The sequence below is a fragment of the Ursus maritimus genome, unplaced genomic scaffold (assembly GCF_017311325.1).
Source record: "Ursus maritimus isolate PB19 unplaced genomic scaffold, ASM1731132v1 scaffold_15, whole genome shotgun sequence".
Classification (NCBI taxonomy): Eukaryota; Metazoa; Chordata; class Mammalia; order Carnivora; family Ursidae; genus Ursus; species Ursus maritimus.
The window spans coordinates 9186547-9203613 of record NW_024423897.1 but is presented as its reverse complement, the minus strand read 5'-3'; positions in this window follow the sequence as shown (position 1 = coordinate 9203613).

Genomic DNA, 17067 nt, shown 5'->3' with positions numbered 1-17067 from the left:
CTCTGACAAGGCTGTCGAAGAGCATCCATCTCAGTCACCAAACTGGGACACCACATTGGTTCTCTAGAGATAACCCAGTCCCAAACTTTTCTATATTTAACAGGTGTAGACTCACCTATTTTACTCCTAGCTCCTAGGAATCCAGATCATGGTTTTTTCAAAGGAATAACTGCTGAAAAACAGAGGATGGATTTAAAAAAAAACTATCATCTGATAAAAATATATAATCTTATAGAATCCAGATTCCTCTCTCTAATTCTCTACCTGTCTTATCACAGACCACTTTGCTTGGTTCCATTTGTGGAGTTTCTGGCTTTTAGTTACTTCTCGTCGTTTCAATTTCATGTGAGCTAGTTTGCTAAACCAACATAATTGCTATGTTAGCCTAAAGTAAACTTCAGTTGTACCAACTTTCAGACCTAGGTAACTGGGGGGCTCCTTAATACCTTCCGGTACCTGGGAGTTGGATTGCAGAAGAGCTCAGCTGACTTGTTAGCCCACACATCCAACCTCTTGGTGAAAAATGTGATCATTTGGCAGAACTGCATCCTGGGTAGATCCTGAGCACCTGTGGAACCTAACATTTTATCTCCTGGTAGTAGTGACACCATGCCACCAATTTCTCAGATTCCCCATGGTGATGAGTTTGCTTCTCTGGTGTACCACCAAAGGATTGGCATTCTTCTCCAAATCCCTCTAGTTACTTCCTTTACTATGTGACACTTTCAGTCCCAAAACTATATAGCACATAATTTCTAACACAATTCCTAGTCTTCTAACACAAGTCCTTGATCGTACCTCTTAATGAAAAGCTGTTCAGCTTGAATTCATAGTTTTCACTATAGACAAAAAATAAATAAATAAGCTTTCTTCATCTCTACCACTATAATAACAATTTACCTGTTAAGATGTGTTGCTAGGGCTTTTCTTTCCCTTTATTCCCTGTGGATTTGTTCTAATCTAATCAGAAAAAATCTTGAAGGTAAAGATTGCCCCTCCATGTCACTGTAAGAAAACTCCTACCTGAACCCTTGACAAAAGAGTTGACTCTTTCCAACTAACAATTTAATGTATTATATTAAATATATAATATATATATAAATTTTTAATTTCTTTATTATTTTGTTTGTTTGGATTGTGCATGGATATGGGGGTTTTGTTTAGTGTTTATTATTTGGTGGATTATGGAAGAAAAAAAAAAAACCTAACAGCATCAAAATGCTTATCTCCTAGCAGCTCTGAATAGGTGTATGAGTATCTATGTAGAAATTTAAAAGGGATACATTTGAGTTGAACCTATTAATTTCTTAAGTTGTCATAGGAAAAAAAAATCTGTCAAATTATTTTTGACATTCTATACAGTTTACTTTTATAATTAGTGCTTCTATATTCAGGTTGCCGAATTAGGTCCATTTCTGAGTATTTTATTCTTATAGAACATGAGTGATTACAGTGGAAACCAGCAAGGAAGAAGAATTATAATTGGATAAAAAATTTAAAAGACTGAATTAATTATTGGGAACTATAATTAATCAGGGTTATTCTTCTCAAGGTTAACACTTTAAAAAGTATTTTACAGGTAATATAAAATGCCTCACTTAGTTAAAACCTTTCATAATGATGATAATACACCTTATCACAAAGATGGAGTGAAATCCCTTTTATGCAAAACCCCTGTTTTGTTTAATTTTCATAGCTTTGCGCTAACATCAATCCGATGGTCAGCCAGCAGGACAGAAGGCAGGATAATTGGGTTTGGAATATTCTTAGTTGCTTATGGAGGGCTGCAGGCACAAGTGATACTGGTTTTCGCAGTGTTATACCAATTCCTAATAGGCATCTGTCCACTTTCTCAAAGGCCTCCACCTTACATTTGAACTGCCTATCTAGCGTATGTTCAAGGGAGGCCCTTTAGTGGGGTGCCCAGGTTGTTTTAAATAGGCTTACATTCTAGAATCTAGAATCTCTTTTTTTTTATTTTAATTTTATGTTACAAGGAATTGCACATTTGCATAAAAGTAGATAGACTCTGTATGTATGGGAGCTGGAGTATATAGGAAGTCTTTATACCTTTCTCTCAATTTTGCTGTGAACCTAAAACTGCTCTGGAAAGAAAGTCTTAGGGAAAAAAAAAAAAAGTAGATAGGCTGCTATAATGAATCCACCTGTGCCCTTTACCCCATGCCAAAATCATCCACCTATGAGCAATTCCACCCCATCTACTCCATCCATATCCTTTTTCAAATTAATTTGGATAATGGCAAACACGACTTAATTTAACTATTAATAATTTCAGTATATAAGTCGAAAATCAAAAACCCTTTTTGTTAGCATAACCATACATACCGTTCATAACTAGAAATTAGTCATTCTTTAATATGATCAAATATATTTAATGCATTTATAAGGGAACTAAAATCTCTGGTTTGAAAAGAAACAGTTTTCCTGAGTCAACACTTTTTATAATAATATTTTTATTGTATTATGTTAGTCACCATACAGTACACCCTAGTTTTTTATGTAAGTTCCATGATTCATTACTTGCATATAACACCCAGTGCACCATGCAATATATGCCCTCCTTAATACCCATTAAGTCAACATTTTTTAAATCTTACTTTAATTTTTTTCTTTTTATATTCAAGTAAACTCATTGTAATGCTTTCTGAATTTCAGTTTTGAAATGATTTGGGTTTATATGCTTCTGTCTACCTGCTTATCTTTCCATTTATAAGTATGAATAAAGAGATACTTCAACTTGCATTTACATGAAGCTAGTGTAAGCTGGATAGTGGGATCCAAGTTGATTTTTTTCAAAACTCATGTGTGTGTCTGTGTGTGTATGTGCACACACATGCTTTTGGATATTGTCTGAATTTCTTCTAATGAAATATATGTATGTATGTCACACATACATATATATACATATATATATATACCTGTGTACATATATTTTTTCTTTTAAAAATAAATTCGTTTTATAATAATATAATGGAATTATCTGTCATTGCTAAGTTCAAGGGTATAATTTAGAATTTAAAAAGTGTATTCCATATGATTAAATATATTGTATATATATCAGAACAGTCTAAGTTATCCAACAGTGGCAAATGACTCCAAAATATCAGTACCTTAAAATAACAAAGGTTTATTCTTTGATCACACTACACATTTGTTGAAGATCTGGTCACTGAAGTCATTTAGGGCTCCAAGTGACTGAGCAACCAGTATCTTGAAAGTTGTTGGTTGTCATCCCAAACTGAAGAGAAAGAGTTTCCAAGAGGCTTTCAAAAGCAAGTAAATGCTTAGCAAGTCACTTTTGTTAACAACTTATTGGCCATGTCCAATCATATGGCCTTATTGGACAATAAGGGGTCCAAGTGCTTTCCTATCATACATATAGAAGAGATTAAGAGCCAGAAATATTTATTAGACAGCACTAATGTTTACCACAATAATTCAATATTTTCTACATCAATGGGCTACCTGATTCAGATACATATTTTTTCTATTTATGTTTTATTTTTCAAATTTTGCCTACCAAAGTTGCTATGGGATAGCCGAGGAATAAAGAAATTTTCCTTAAAAGGACATACCAAAGAAAGATGTTAACAACACTCTGGGACCAAAAAAAGATGGACACAATTACATACACAATCCACTCTCATGTACCCAAAGACTACTGTGTGCCAGACACTAGGGATAAAGACTGAGTGAGACATAGATTATTTCCTCAAGGGTTTCATAGGCAAGTTGAGGCACCATAACTTTTAATAAGAATATATCTACTATTGCCCCATGCTGTGTACCTGGAATGGTAAGTTAGAGCAGCAGTGCTGTATAAATCCCTGCCGAAAGGAAGTCAAAATTATTTGTCTTTGTTCCATTTGGAAACTTTTCAGACACCTCCTTTTCGGTCATACTGACAAAAACTGAGGCACCCTACGCATTTATTAGAAATCTGCAGAATTATAGTGACTTGAATTCTCTAACCTACCTATTTCTAGTCATGCTTCAATTTCAGTAACATCAAACTTTTTAATTTATTTTCCCAACATAGTTTTTTCTTAATAAATAAGGGACAGATGTTCATTATACATTTTTTAAGATAAACTCAGATATAAATTACTCAGCACTGAAACACCCCAAGGTAACTATTGTCACCTTTGGGCATTTGTCCATGTAGATCGTTTTCTTTGAGTATATGTGATTTTCTTACGGATTGCGCTGTCCGTATCCTAATGTACGTGCTGTACACTCAGTGTACTTCAGTGAGATGTATGATGTAATGCAAATGTCCGCAGTGTTGTAACTGTTACACAAACAATTTCTAGTGCCTGAATTGTGGACAATTTTATATAATTTCCTTAATTATTTTAATTTTTATTGAGCATTTATATTGGTGCAAATATTCCAGCAAATGTAAGTAATCTTGTGTTGAACGCCACTATACGTACACATTACACTCCATTTTATTTCTTTTAGATAAATTACTAGATGTGAAATTTCTAAGTCAAAATGTATGTACAGGGAAACCTGGGTGGCTCAGTCAGTTAAGCGTCTATCTTCAGGTCAGATCATGATCCCAGAGTCCTCGGATCGAGCCCTGCATTAGGCTCCCTGCTCAGTGGGGAGTTTGCTTCTCCCTCTGACCCTCCCCCATCTCATGCTGTCTGTGTGTGTGTCTCTCTCTCAAACAAATAAAAGAAAAATCTTTAAATTAAAAAAAAATTATGTACATTTATAGACTTTTGTCGTTGCATGCCAATTTAAATTTCAACCTGTATAGCAGTATAAGTCCCACCAGAAATGCATAAGAACATTCTTTGTCTTAGAAACTTTGTATGTTAATTAGTGAATTGTGTGTGACTGCTTGTAAAAGATTTGAAATTATAGGGCTTCTCTTACAAACAACAAAAAGTCAGACCTACAGTTAAGGGAAGTATGACAGCTCCTTGTATAATCGGTGGCTTATGATCCTGTCAATCCGCTTTGTTCTTTTTAGAATATGGCTTTGTTCCTTAAGTCTGCTGTACCCCCACAATATGGATACTGTAGCACGAGTCATCATATCTCCATCTACATCAGTGAGTCAGAATTAAAGTAAGAAAATGGATTTGTAAACTTGTAAAAACCACCCATTTGAGTAAGCTCTCCTAAGAGGTGATTGTAGGAAGCCTCATCAAATGGTTGTTGGTTGCGCATTATTGGCCTCCCCATCTATAAGAGAGGGTTGGAAATATAATTTTTTAGCTGAATATATTGCTGCTTTCATCAATATAGGGTACTCCCTTATAAGGAAGCTGTGGTAAATTAATATTGAATAGGAAATTAACAACTTCTTTTAAAACATTACATCTGCACATACATAAAGATAAATATATTTAAATCATTATCAGTAGGTCAAAATTACTTGCTTTTTTAGCTTACTTTTTGATCAAACATTATCAATAGTTTATAAGTATTTTTTGGCAAGGTTAAAAAGACCATGAGATTAAGTAAATTCAGGCCACAGGAAAAATTTCTAAAGTAGGAGGAAATTATTATCCAATAACTTCATACAAAGATAAATGTAAAGGATGTTGTAAATTCAAATGGTACATGTATAACTAGATTAATTATTGAGTGTACCTTTATTTTCTCTACTAAAAAATAATAGCAATTTATCTATTTAGCGATCTGGGAAAGTGAGAATTTTTAGAGTATTTTGAAAAATCACTGGAGAAATGAACTGAAAGTCATGATTGAAAATGATAAATGATCTTTCAAATTACAAAGTCACTTATGGCAGGTTCTCTAATAGTTTAATCTACCCTTATAGTACCTCTCATTATACGTTTTAATAATAAAATATCCCTGAAAGTAATTATACCTTCCATTTGGTTTCTTCGAGCCCTGTCTCTGATAAACCTTCTGTTAAACACAGGGAAACACACACACACATAAGCCATGAAGTTAAGTGTGACATTGTGTTTTTCAACATTGTTTATTTGGGAATTTTCAGCATAGTTGAGCCCTCCTGAAATTCCCATGTTTGGCAACATACTTTCTATGGAAGAATCAAGTCAACAATGGAGCAAAGCAAAGCAGTACATGAATGGAGATTTCTGAGTTTTAAGTGTAAGATCCATTGTCACCATTTACTTTAGATCCTTGAGTAAATTCTTAAATCCTCTGAGTTTAAGATTCTCTAAAGGAAAATGTAGGAAATAACCGATTTATAGTCTTGGATAAGAATAAGAAAAAAAAGAACAGTAAGAGATACAAAAGTATTTTGTGCATAGTAAAACCCTATTCAATATGAGGTGATAATGTGAGTATCATATTAATGAAATTCTTATAAAAGGAGAGTCATTTGCCACACATTATTTGTTTTCTTGGAGGTAAGGAGCAAAACAATATAATTTTAGTTGCTATTCATGGTCTAAGTAGATATCCAGAAGACCTCAAAAATTATGGATTCTCAAGGTACCTGGGTGGCTCAGTCTTAACCAACTCCTGATTTGTCCAACTCTTGATTTTGGCTCAGGTCATGATCTCAAGGTCCTGAGATGGAGCGCCATATGGGGCTGTGCACTCAATGGGGAGTCTGCTTGAGATTCTTTCTCTCCCTCTTCTATTGCCCTTCCCCTGGCTCATGCTCTCTCTGTCTCTGTCTCTGTCTCTGTCTCTCTCTCTCTCAAATAAATAAACAAATAAATAATATCTTTTAAAAATTATCCATGAGTTGCAAAAATATGAAGAAATGGTTTATCTTCAATTTCTTTCTTGGGAGCCTCTGGGACTCATTTATAGGGATCTCTAGCCAAGTGTTAATTTTGCATAAGATTTGATATATTTCAAGAACATGTAATTATATAATGAACAACAGTACAATATTAACTTTTAAGAGACTCTTGAAATATAGAAATATATAGTAAATTGAGATTTTTTGCTTAATTTAAACTACCTTCATCTGAACCCAGAATGGGTAGCTGTTTTTAATAGTAATTTTTGAGATTCTGCCTTGAATTTCAGTTTGAAACATGTAGTGTTTCTCCTCCACATTGGAGTGTGAAGCTTTTCCAGAAATAGTCCAGTGATTAATGCTTTTAGCATCCTCCAGTCCTGTTTCCATCCAGCTCCCATGAAGGAGCCAGAAAACACACTAGATTTCTAATGGGGGGGATTTAATATAAATAATTAATTATGCAGATGTTAGAGGACAAGATCAACACTAAAGGGCCACTGAGGTAATCCAGAGATAGTCACTGCAAGATGTAGCCACCATCTCATGAGCTGAGGGAACAAAGAAAGTAGTTGGGGATATCAGAACTGGGACAATTGGAAGCAGGACTCCACAAAACTGGGACTCAGACATGTAAGGAGTAGTTCCCTCCACCTGCTGCTGTTTCCTTGAGGTCCCATAGAGCTGAGAGTCAAGCCTTAGAGGAAGAATGAATACTGCCCAGATGGTGCTAGCATCTCTATGGGATATGAGGTTGGTTCAGGTTGCGTTGAAAGAAACTGGAAACTGAGAACTAATTGTTACTGCAAGACCAAGAATAACTTATCTAGAAAGTTTGGGACCCCTGCCCTTATTATCGGGTCAATGAAAGAGGATATATTATTGTTTGAGTAGTAACTACCTTCCCCTCTCCTCTTGCTGCTCCCCTCCCAGCGAAAGCAAACGTTTGCCAATAGGGTTCTAGAACCTTTTGTGATTCAAAATTAAGAGAATGGAGGAGGTAGGAAGAACTTTCAGAAATGAGGAGAGAAGGGGAAGATGCTTCTGGAAAGACTGATTCTAACTACAATGGAGAGGAGAGGAAAGGAGAAAAAATACCAGCAGATAGGAATTGAGGTAAGAGGGTTTGAAAGACTTTAGAATAGGTATGAGGAAAGAAAGACTGAGACATTGGAGGAAAGTGTTTCCAGAAGTACTGGTGTGGGAACTTCAGTGTTCTTTGAGAGATGCCAAGAAAAGTTAGAGTTCCTTTTTAGTTACTATCTGGTGGACAAATTCAGCTCCACGCAGAAATTAAGTCACGTGCATCTCAGAATTTATTTAGCTTGCAATGAGTAGAGCCTAGTGCATTTTTAGAATTCTGTAGAAAATACCGTATACATTCCTTTCTATATAATGTTTACATGATGTTTCACACTTATGTTAACCCCAGACAGAAGACCACCCAAATGAAATTCTTCTTCATGTTAGGGAAAAGAAGATAAAATCATGGAACAGAAAGGATGAGGTTCACCAGTCAAAAATAAAACATTTTGAAAGTACTGTAACAATTATATTTATGTGTGTCCTTTAATTAATAAAATGTTAGCACAATTAAAAAGAACAGATGATCATATCTAAATGTTAGTAAATGTCACAATGATTAATTATATTGATTATTTCCTACTGACATCTCAAGTTTTTTTTCCACTAACATCTCAATAAAAGAAAACATCGACTCTAATCATGTTACTTAGGAATAGCAAACACTTTAAAATCTTATATTTAAGAGCATACAGTTAACCAGCAGCTTTCAAACTTCTGAAAAGCAGTTGAATGGAAAGTAGACACTGGGGCTAGCCTGTGTTGCCACTGTAGAATCTTTTTTAAACTCCCTTTTGCTTTTGCATTGATTTTTAAGCATATCTGTAACTGACAAGACTTTCATCTCTGCGCTCTTGCACAAATGTACATTAAAAGTGAATTGAGCTGGCAAACAATGGTTGTAATTTACTTTCAATCACAGAGTTTGCCTGACTTAAACCATTCTGGGTTTTTTAGCACCTTGAATAAGATCTCCTATGAGGAAGCTTGCCTCATCTGGATAGCAAAGCCTGTGACAAATTACAGTAAATCTGGGAAGTGTTTAGATACAATGTTGCAGAAAAAACGTCACTCAAGTGCTCTAGCTTTATGCTCCTAAACATATGACTTCGGTATTGTTACTGACTTTTTCTAAAGTTTAGTTGCTTCATCTGCTTAATGAGGAGACTAATCATGTTCCTGTTATGGATTTGCTAAAAGAATTCAGTGAAATAATGGTTCTATCACTGAAGTATAACTACTACTTGATATTTTCGTTCTATATGTACTAAATATCGTAAGTACTATATTTTCTTTTGTATGTATGACACCTGTTCTGTATGCATATAACAAGAGACTTGCTGGGATTCCTGAAGATTTGGGAGTACTTGATTATGTCTGTTCTTAAGAAATGTCTTTCCCCACAAGAATTAATTACAGCATTTATTTCTTTTTAAAACTTAAAATAAGTTAAACAAACCTGTTTTTATATCCAATGGTACACTTCAAAAATTGCTTCTCTGGTTGATATTAGTGAGGTTAGAAATTACTTATGGATCTTCGAAAACAAGTGTTTTGGGCCTAAGTATTTTAACTATTGTTTTTATTAGAAGATATCATATGCTCAAAAGAGCAGTGCTACTACTAATAGAAACGCTGTAGAATACGAAAGTTCTCCGTGTACCCACTCCATAGAAGCTACCATTTTTACAAAGTCTCCCATATTTTCCTCTTACTTCAGCTTTATTTATGGCAGGCCCTTACTCCTCCATCCAACCAAGTCAACCTATATTCTTCCTTTTTGCCTTCTGCCTCTATTCCTTCAGCCCATAGTGCTTTCCTCATATTAAAAAATGCATGGCATTACCGTGTTCTACTCTTCAAAAAGCACACATGCAAAGACACATATAAACATGAACTTCTATTGAAAATTTCAGATAACCATCTGTGATAGAATCAGAAAACATACCTGGAAGAGATCTTAGTGAATGTTGACTTCCACCTCCTTATCTAGAAGAAATCAAGAACCCAATGTGGCTAAATAACAAACTCAAGGTCACTCGAGGACTAGGCAGAGGCCTGTGTTGCTTCCTTAAAACTGGTTACAACTATTTCCAAAGTAGCATATTCAACATTTATCTAATAAATAGTGTTTGAGCATCTTCTGTTTGCCTGGCACTATCCCAGGCCCTTGGGATATAGCCATAAAAAAGAAAAAATAAGTAAATGACAGAAAGTCCACCTTCACCTCGTTTACTGGTGGAAAAAAATTAAGTAAAATAAATATTTAATATCATGTCAAGGACAGGAAACTTCTATAAGGAAAAATAATCATATGAAATGAAACAAGCGGCTATCTTCATACCCCACTCCCTCCACTCTACACAATGACATTATGCTCAGTGCTCTCTAGGCACGCCTCCTTGTTCCTTTATAGTTACATGTTGCCCTGTCTTTAAGTCACTGATGTGACATAGTCCTGGATTCCCAACTCCTCATTTTGGCTCTATAGGCCTATCGGCATCCTTGCCCTCATCATCAACATGCCATCCCCACTCTAGCTGACTGGTCTTCAGTAGTAGCACAAGATTGTCCAGTGTTTACATGTGCATGCAGAGCTTTAAAGCAATTCATTTCTTTAACTATTCACCTTTCCAACACCACCTCCTTGAGAATCTGTCTATGGTCACCAGTTCTTTACAGCTCCCCGGATAGTGCTTATCCTCTGCTGTACTAAAGAAGGTGAACTCTTACCCTATCCAAAGCTCAGTGTGATGTATTGTCCTAGGGTTTAAAGACTTCCAGGGATAATTTGAAAATGCAGAGACTCAGTGAGGTGACAGAGGCATTTTATTTTACCCTGACTGTAAACTCCTGGTGGAGTCCAGTGCCTATCTCTACCCCTCTTACTCTCCATCTCTCTCCCTCTCCCTCCCTGCCTCTGTCTTTCTGTCTCTATCATCTCTCTATCCATCCTCTCTCTCTTTCTATCATCAAGCAATTCATTTTCTATCTATAAACTTTCTTTCCATTAAGTATTGAATATATTCAAAGCGCCTACTATGCCTGTGGTTCAGAGAATATATCAGTAAGCAACAATAAAAATTCCCTGCCCTTTTGGAGCTTATACTCTAGTGGTAAACTACCTTTCTTCCTTCCTTTCATCCTTTCCTTTCTTTTTTTGCTTTTTTCACTTTATCTAAAGTAAAAATTAATAAGTGAGAAAGTTGTCACAGGGATGCACATGATCATTTTTTTTTAATTAAAAACTAAAGTTAGAATATTTTTTTCCCGATTGAAGGTACATTTGATGTGAAGGACTGGTTTGACAATGAGGATTAACTTTGCTAATTAGCTTATTCAGTTGATTGAACTAATTCTGAAGCTGTAAACCCTGACGAATGTATATTTAAAGCACATATGTAATATACCTCACTCTGGAAAATACATGATTTGTAATTCTAAACAAATGACAATTAAAAATTTAGATTCCATTTAAAAATATGTGAAGACATTTTCAAAATTCTTTTGGAGAATACTCAAAGCTGCCATTTTGAAACTCCCCGTGCTAGAGTTCTTACACTTTAAAATTGATTGAGGAGGGGGAAGAGGGGCTCAAGCCTCCCTTGAATTTACTTTCACACTTACTAGATCAAGACACATTCAGTAAAGTTCTTTCCTAAGGAAATAAGTGAAAGAAAACAGTGTATTAAAAAGGTTGGAAATTGACAACGTTTTTATATTCATTACCCTTTGTTTATAGTTTATGGTTCTTCCTCATGTAAAGAAGGGCTTCTCAACCTCAACACTATTGACATTTTTGAACAGGTGACTCTTTGTTGTGAGAGTTTCCTGTGCATTGTAGATTTAGCACCATCCCAGCCTCTACCTACCAGGTAGATACCAGCCCCAAACCCCTCTTGGTTATAACATTTAAAAAATGTCTCCAGATAGGGCTAGAATGTCACCTGGGGGGCAAAATCACCCCTGGTGGAGGACTACTTTGTGCTATTGGAAGGAGGTGTGTTGACTTTCTTCCTGATAAAATAATGAGTAGTCCACCTGGATTTGCTTATTCCTGGAGCTAAAGTCCCAGCAAACTTCTCCACTTAAATGTAGTCAGCCCAGAACAAAATAAACCTTTTCAAGACCTATTGTCCTGGGGTTAGTAACTGAGTGTCTCACACTGGTGGGGGGGCAACTATTTCATGAGGACTCTTCCTTTGGGAAATTTCTTCACATTCTACATCTAGTTCATTTATTCTTTCAAGATATTTAATTGTACTTAACATGCAACTGTTAAGCAGATTAGTTGCCTGCAAATTAAATCTAAAGATTTAAGGTATACAATCAGGGTAAAATCGGTTACTTACTCCTAACTATCACCTGTATAGACAACTATATGTTGATTTAACTATAGAATATGATTTTTAAAATGAAAAATGCTATGACATTTGGTGAAACTGCTTTGAGTGGAAGAGATCCACATCAATAGGCTGTTTAATGTGATGCAGATCTAATCACAGCTCTAAGAAAGTAGGTGCCAACTGTCGAAATTCCAAAGGGAGGAGCCAGACAGTAGAAGCAGGACTTTCAAAGAAAGAGACAGCTTAAAAACTAATTTTGCAAATCTTATAAAAAGTTTAATTTGGAGGGGCCAACAGGTTGGAAACAATTTCTTGAAAGAGTTCCTCATCGTGGAGAATGGATTGATGATTTTCATTGATGGTTTTCACTTCCTGTCAAACCTAGTTAGAAGGGCCATGTGGAGATCCTAGAGATGTGACTCTTGAAGTTTAGTGGTTATGGTGGATGGTGCCTGATTAACTCCTGAACAAAAAGGCTATCACAGAGCTGCCTGAATTGTCTTATGGCAGCAAAGAACAGAGCTGCATTTGGAAAAAAAAAAAAAAAAATGCTTTCCCCAGGTGCAGGTAGCTGCAAGTCAAAGGTAACTAGGGGACATCCCACAGTGGGAATATTGCCGTAAGGCAGTAGAGAGTATATGCCCAGTGGCAATTGACCTTAGTAGAAGAGGCTGAATGTACACAGTAAGGTGCAGAACTGAGGAGGAATCGTAAGTGACCAGCTGAAGGAGAGGTACCATCCAAGTAAGAGGAATATCCAGGACAGGAGTTAAAGGGGACACACACGAGGAAAAAAAAATCACCTTTCAATATCTGCCACCTCCAGAAAAAAACCAGTACCCCATTACACATTGTCAACCCAGAAAAATCTTCCCTGTCATCATCCTCACCTCCATCTGTTTCAACCTGAGAGAAGCCACAGGCAGCCTAGAGAGTGAGGGAAGAGGGCAGCAGGCAGGACATAAAAGTTAAGAAGCCAGCCACATACCCCCATCCCAGTATAGGAGAGAGGTAGAAGAGGGTGGCAGCTTCAGAGGAGGGTCCATTGGGAGAAACTTAACTTTGAATGACCTTCTGAGTTTGTGATCAATACAACAGAGTGGACAAAGTCATTACTAAATGGAGATGATTTTTATGGCTGAGGTTGAACGAAAAATGGCTTACTGGGTCAAGGGAAGGAGCTAAGCTATGAGATTTGCCCAAGATTTCTTCTATGTGAAGAAGAACTAGTTGCATGAAAGGGATTTGAAGAAGCAGTGAGGGGAAAAAAATAAAGTTGTTTTCTGATTACGCTCCACAAGTCCTGCTTGTTCAACATATCAGCTACGTACAAGTAAACATTGAACAGCTTATTCAGTGATAATCCAATTGACAGCTTTATAGTATAATACAGTATCACTTTTATTTTGCTATAAATTACATATTGCTTGCTCCTTCATCACTCAGACAAAAATGCTCTCGGTTCTCTTTCATCATAATATAGTGAAATCTTGCTGTAGTGCTGTACAGGATTTATCAGTCTCTAGTTTAAAAGAAAAGAAAAGAAGAGAAAACCACACACAGAAACAATTCAGAAATGCTTTTTTTTATTATAAATCTTCCCTAAACATAGTAAAAATAATTGATTCAGGTAGACATTGATGACTGATGTTATAATTCAATCTCTGCACTTTGATTATAACGTAAACCCACTGGATTTCTTCAACAGAAAAATAGTACTCGAATCAATCTTGCCTTATTGGTATCCTTAATACTATATATGCAATTATACAGCTTAGAAAAATGTCACATTCCAAAGGCATTTATTCTTCCAATGGATAGTCAAGAGAGAAAATACTCTAGAGAAGCAAAATTGGAATGAATGTTTGGGTTGGAAGTATATCTCAGCCAAAAGAGAAACAAGTGTCATTTGCTAAGATGTCTTGACTAGTTAGGAAATTTTATATACTATTTATCAGTAAACCTAAGTTCCAGACTTGTGGTTAAGGCTTGTACACTTGGGCAGCTATTATTATTATTATTATTATTATTATTATTATTATTAAGATTTTGACTGCAAAGCTTAATTAGAGGCAGATAGAGGAAAGAAGAGGAGGGAAGGTAGGAGAAAGAAAGAGAAGAAAGAAATATCTATCTATCTATTTATTTGAGAAGGAGAGAGACAGAATGGAGGGGAGGAGTGGAGGGGGAAGGAGAGAAAGAGGGAAAGAATCCCAAGTAGACTCCATGCTGAGCGTGGAGCCTGGCGTGGGGCTGGATCTGATCTGAACCTGAGATCTGATCTGATCTGATCTGATCTGATCTGTGGGCCTGAGATCATGACCTGAACCAAAACCAAGAGTCAGATGCTCAACGAACTGAGCCACCCAAGTGCTCTGAGAATGTCTATTTTAAATGTAGCTGAAAAATTCTAAGGTGGTTGCATTTAATTATAGCTGGATCCACGTGTTCAAGTAAAATGAAACTGTCTCTACATTTTACCTTTTCTTACTTCTTGTGTTGACTTCAAGTTCATTCATCATCTATGTTGACTTTTGCAACCAGAGCTCCATGTTTGAGCTCCAAGTTTAGGGGAGGAGAGTGTTTTTTCCATGGTCTTCGTTCTCACGTTAGTACTTAATAAGTTGTCATGGGTTGCATACCCATTTTGAACACATCACTGTGATCAAATGCATGGTATATGATAATTGTGCAGGTCTAGAAAATATGCCCACTCTGAGTTATGATGGGTAGAACCCGCCCCAGACAAACCATAGCCACTGAAAATTGGGAAAGGGAGTCTCCAAGCAAGATCTTGATGAAGGAAGAAAGGAAATGAAGTAGATAAAAACAGGTTCCATTTAAGATGATTTATGTAATCTCTTAGGATTTATTCTTTGTATGTGTAAAACAAACATTAGTAAATGACCTGTATGTGTTTCATAGGGTCATTATTGCAAAGCTTAAATTAGATCATAGACATAGAAGTATATCAAAAGAAGTATTAAGAAAAATAATTTTATGTAGTATGGTAAAATAGTCTGCAGATCAAAGAAAGTTATGTTAAACTGTCTATATGTTGACACTAGCGAAATAGTTCTTCAGTGGAGGGTTTTGTGATATTTCTCTCTGTGTACATCAGCAATTATTGGTATTTTGTTTACTAGGACGTAAGTACTGCATTAAGATGATAATATATATTCAGTTGTTGTAGTTCCTCAATTGTATAATAACTCTATGACATGAATAAGCAAGAATGAAATATTGGGATTCAATAAATTTCTGGGCAGTCACAAGGCAAATATTTTTTGGAGGGTGAGAAGGCTATTTCTTTTTCCAAAGATGACAGCTTGGTACAATGAAAAAATATAAATTTGAGATTCAAACAACACTGGATTTGAGTTCCTGCTTTACCATTATTCATGTGTGAGATGTTGAACATGTGACTTAAGAGATGATAACTAACTTGTGAGTTGTTGGTGAAATTTGGAGATAACGTATGCCATAGGAGCTTTCACATAGTAGGCACTCAACCAATGGTGATTTCATTCTTTTTTATTTTTATGTAGTTCTCAGTACACTCTCCTAGCAGTTCTAGATAATAAGATGCTTTCACAGGATAAGGTAATGATGTGGGACTTGAATTTAGATGAACAGGCCAAATGCTTGCTAAATGACCTCTGCTGTATTTCAGAAAAGTATGAGTTGGAGTTTGATGCGAGAAGCAGAGCCACTGTAAGTGATGTGGAATGATGGATTTTCAAATAGGGATTAGACCTATACAACTCTGGGAGCTGGCAGAGACACTCAAGGAGGAGTTCTGGGTGTGGAGAAATGAACACATGGGAGGCCACGTCTGTCTCTCACCACTTGGTGTCGCTGCCAGTGTGACCTGCAGGAGTTGCTGTGCTCTGGTCTTCACCACCAAGTTGTAACACATTCAATCCAGGACTAGCAGACACTGAAGGAGGAGATTGGGTGGGAGCTGAAGAACCTATGGGTCAAATTTATGTCCCATGTCCATTGAGTAAGCTACCAGATCAGTGACAGTATGTGTAAACAAGGCTGCTACACCAACAGCTCCGAGCCAAGAAGTTGGGCAATAAGGAGGAACTGAACGAGTGACTATTTGTGGTTACACTGACAAGGGGGAGAGGGAATTGGAAACACTTTCGTCCTATTTTTTTTAACATTTTACTTTCAAATAATTTCAGCTTGCAGAAAAGTTGTGTTGTACAAACAACCTCATTATATCCTTTACCCAGATTCTGCCATTTGTCAGATTGCATATTCTTTTCTATCTCTATAGATGGACACACACACACACTTACTGTCCTGAAACATTTGAAACTAAATGTTAAGCTTGGAGCCCCTTCAACCTCAAAGACTTCCATGTGTACTTCCGAAAAGCAAAGACTCTCTCCTACATGACCACAACACAATTACCCAAAACAGAAAACTAGCTGTGATACATTATTATTGCCTAATATCCAAAACTTATTTAAATTTTACCCAGTTATTACAATAATGTCCTTTATGGCCAAAAAAATAAAAAAGTAAAAAGGTCTGGTCCACATTCTAGTCCAGGATCACATGTTGAATTTGGGTGTCATGTCTCCCTAGCCTTTACTCTGAACCAGTTCTTTGGTCTGACTTGGTCTTTCATAACCTCGTCATTTAAAAGTATAGGTAGGTACTTTTGTATATGGTCTCTCCACTTGAGTTCTCTGATTTTTGCTTAAAATTAGACTGAGGGGTTTGCAGGAAGAGCAAGAAATGATGTGTTCTTTCTAGTCCATTACATGGGATGGTATCTGTCTTCTCTTATTTTTAAGATACATTCCTGTACTTTATATACACTGGTGCTATCATCGCAGAGAATTTCTGTTTCCTTGAGACTAGTGCTGGCAATTTTTTTTCTGTAAAGAGCCA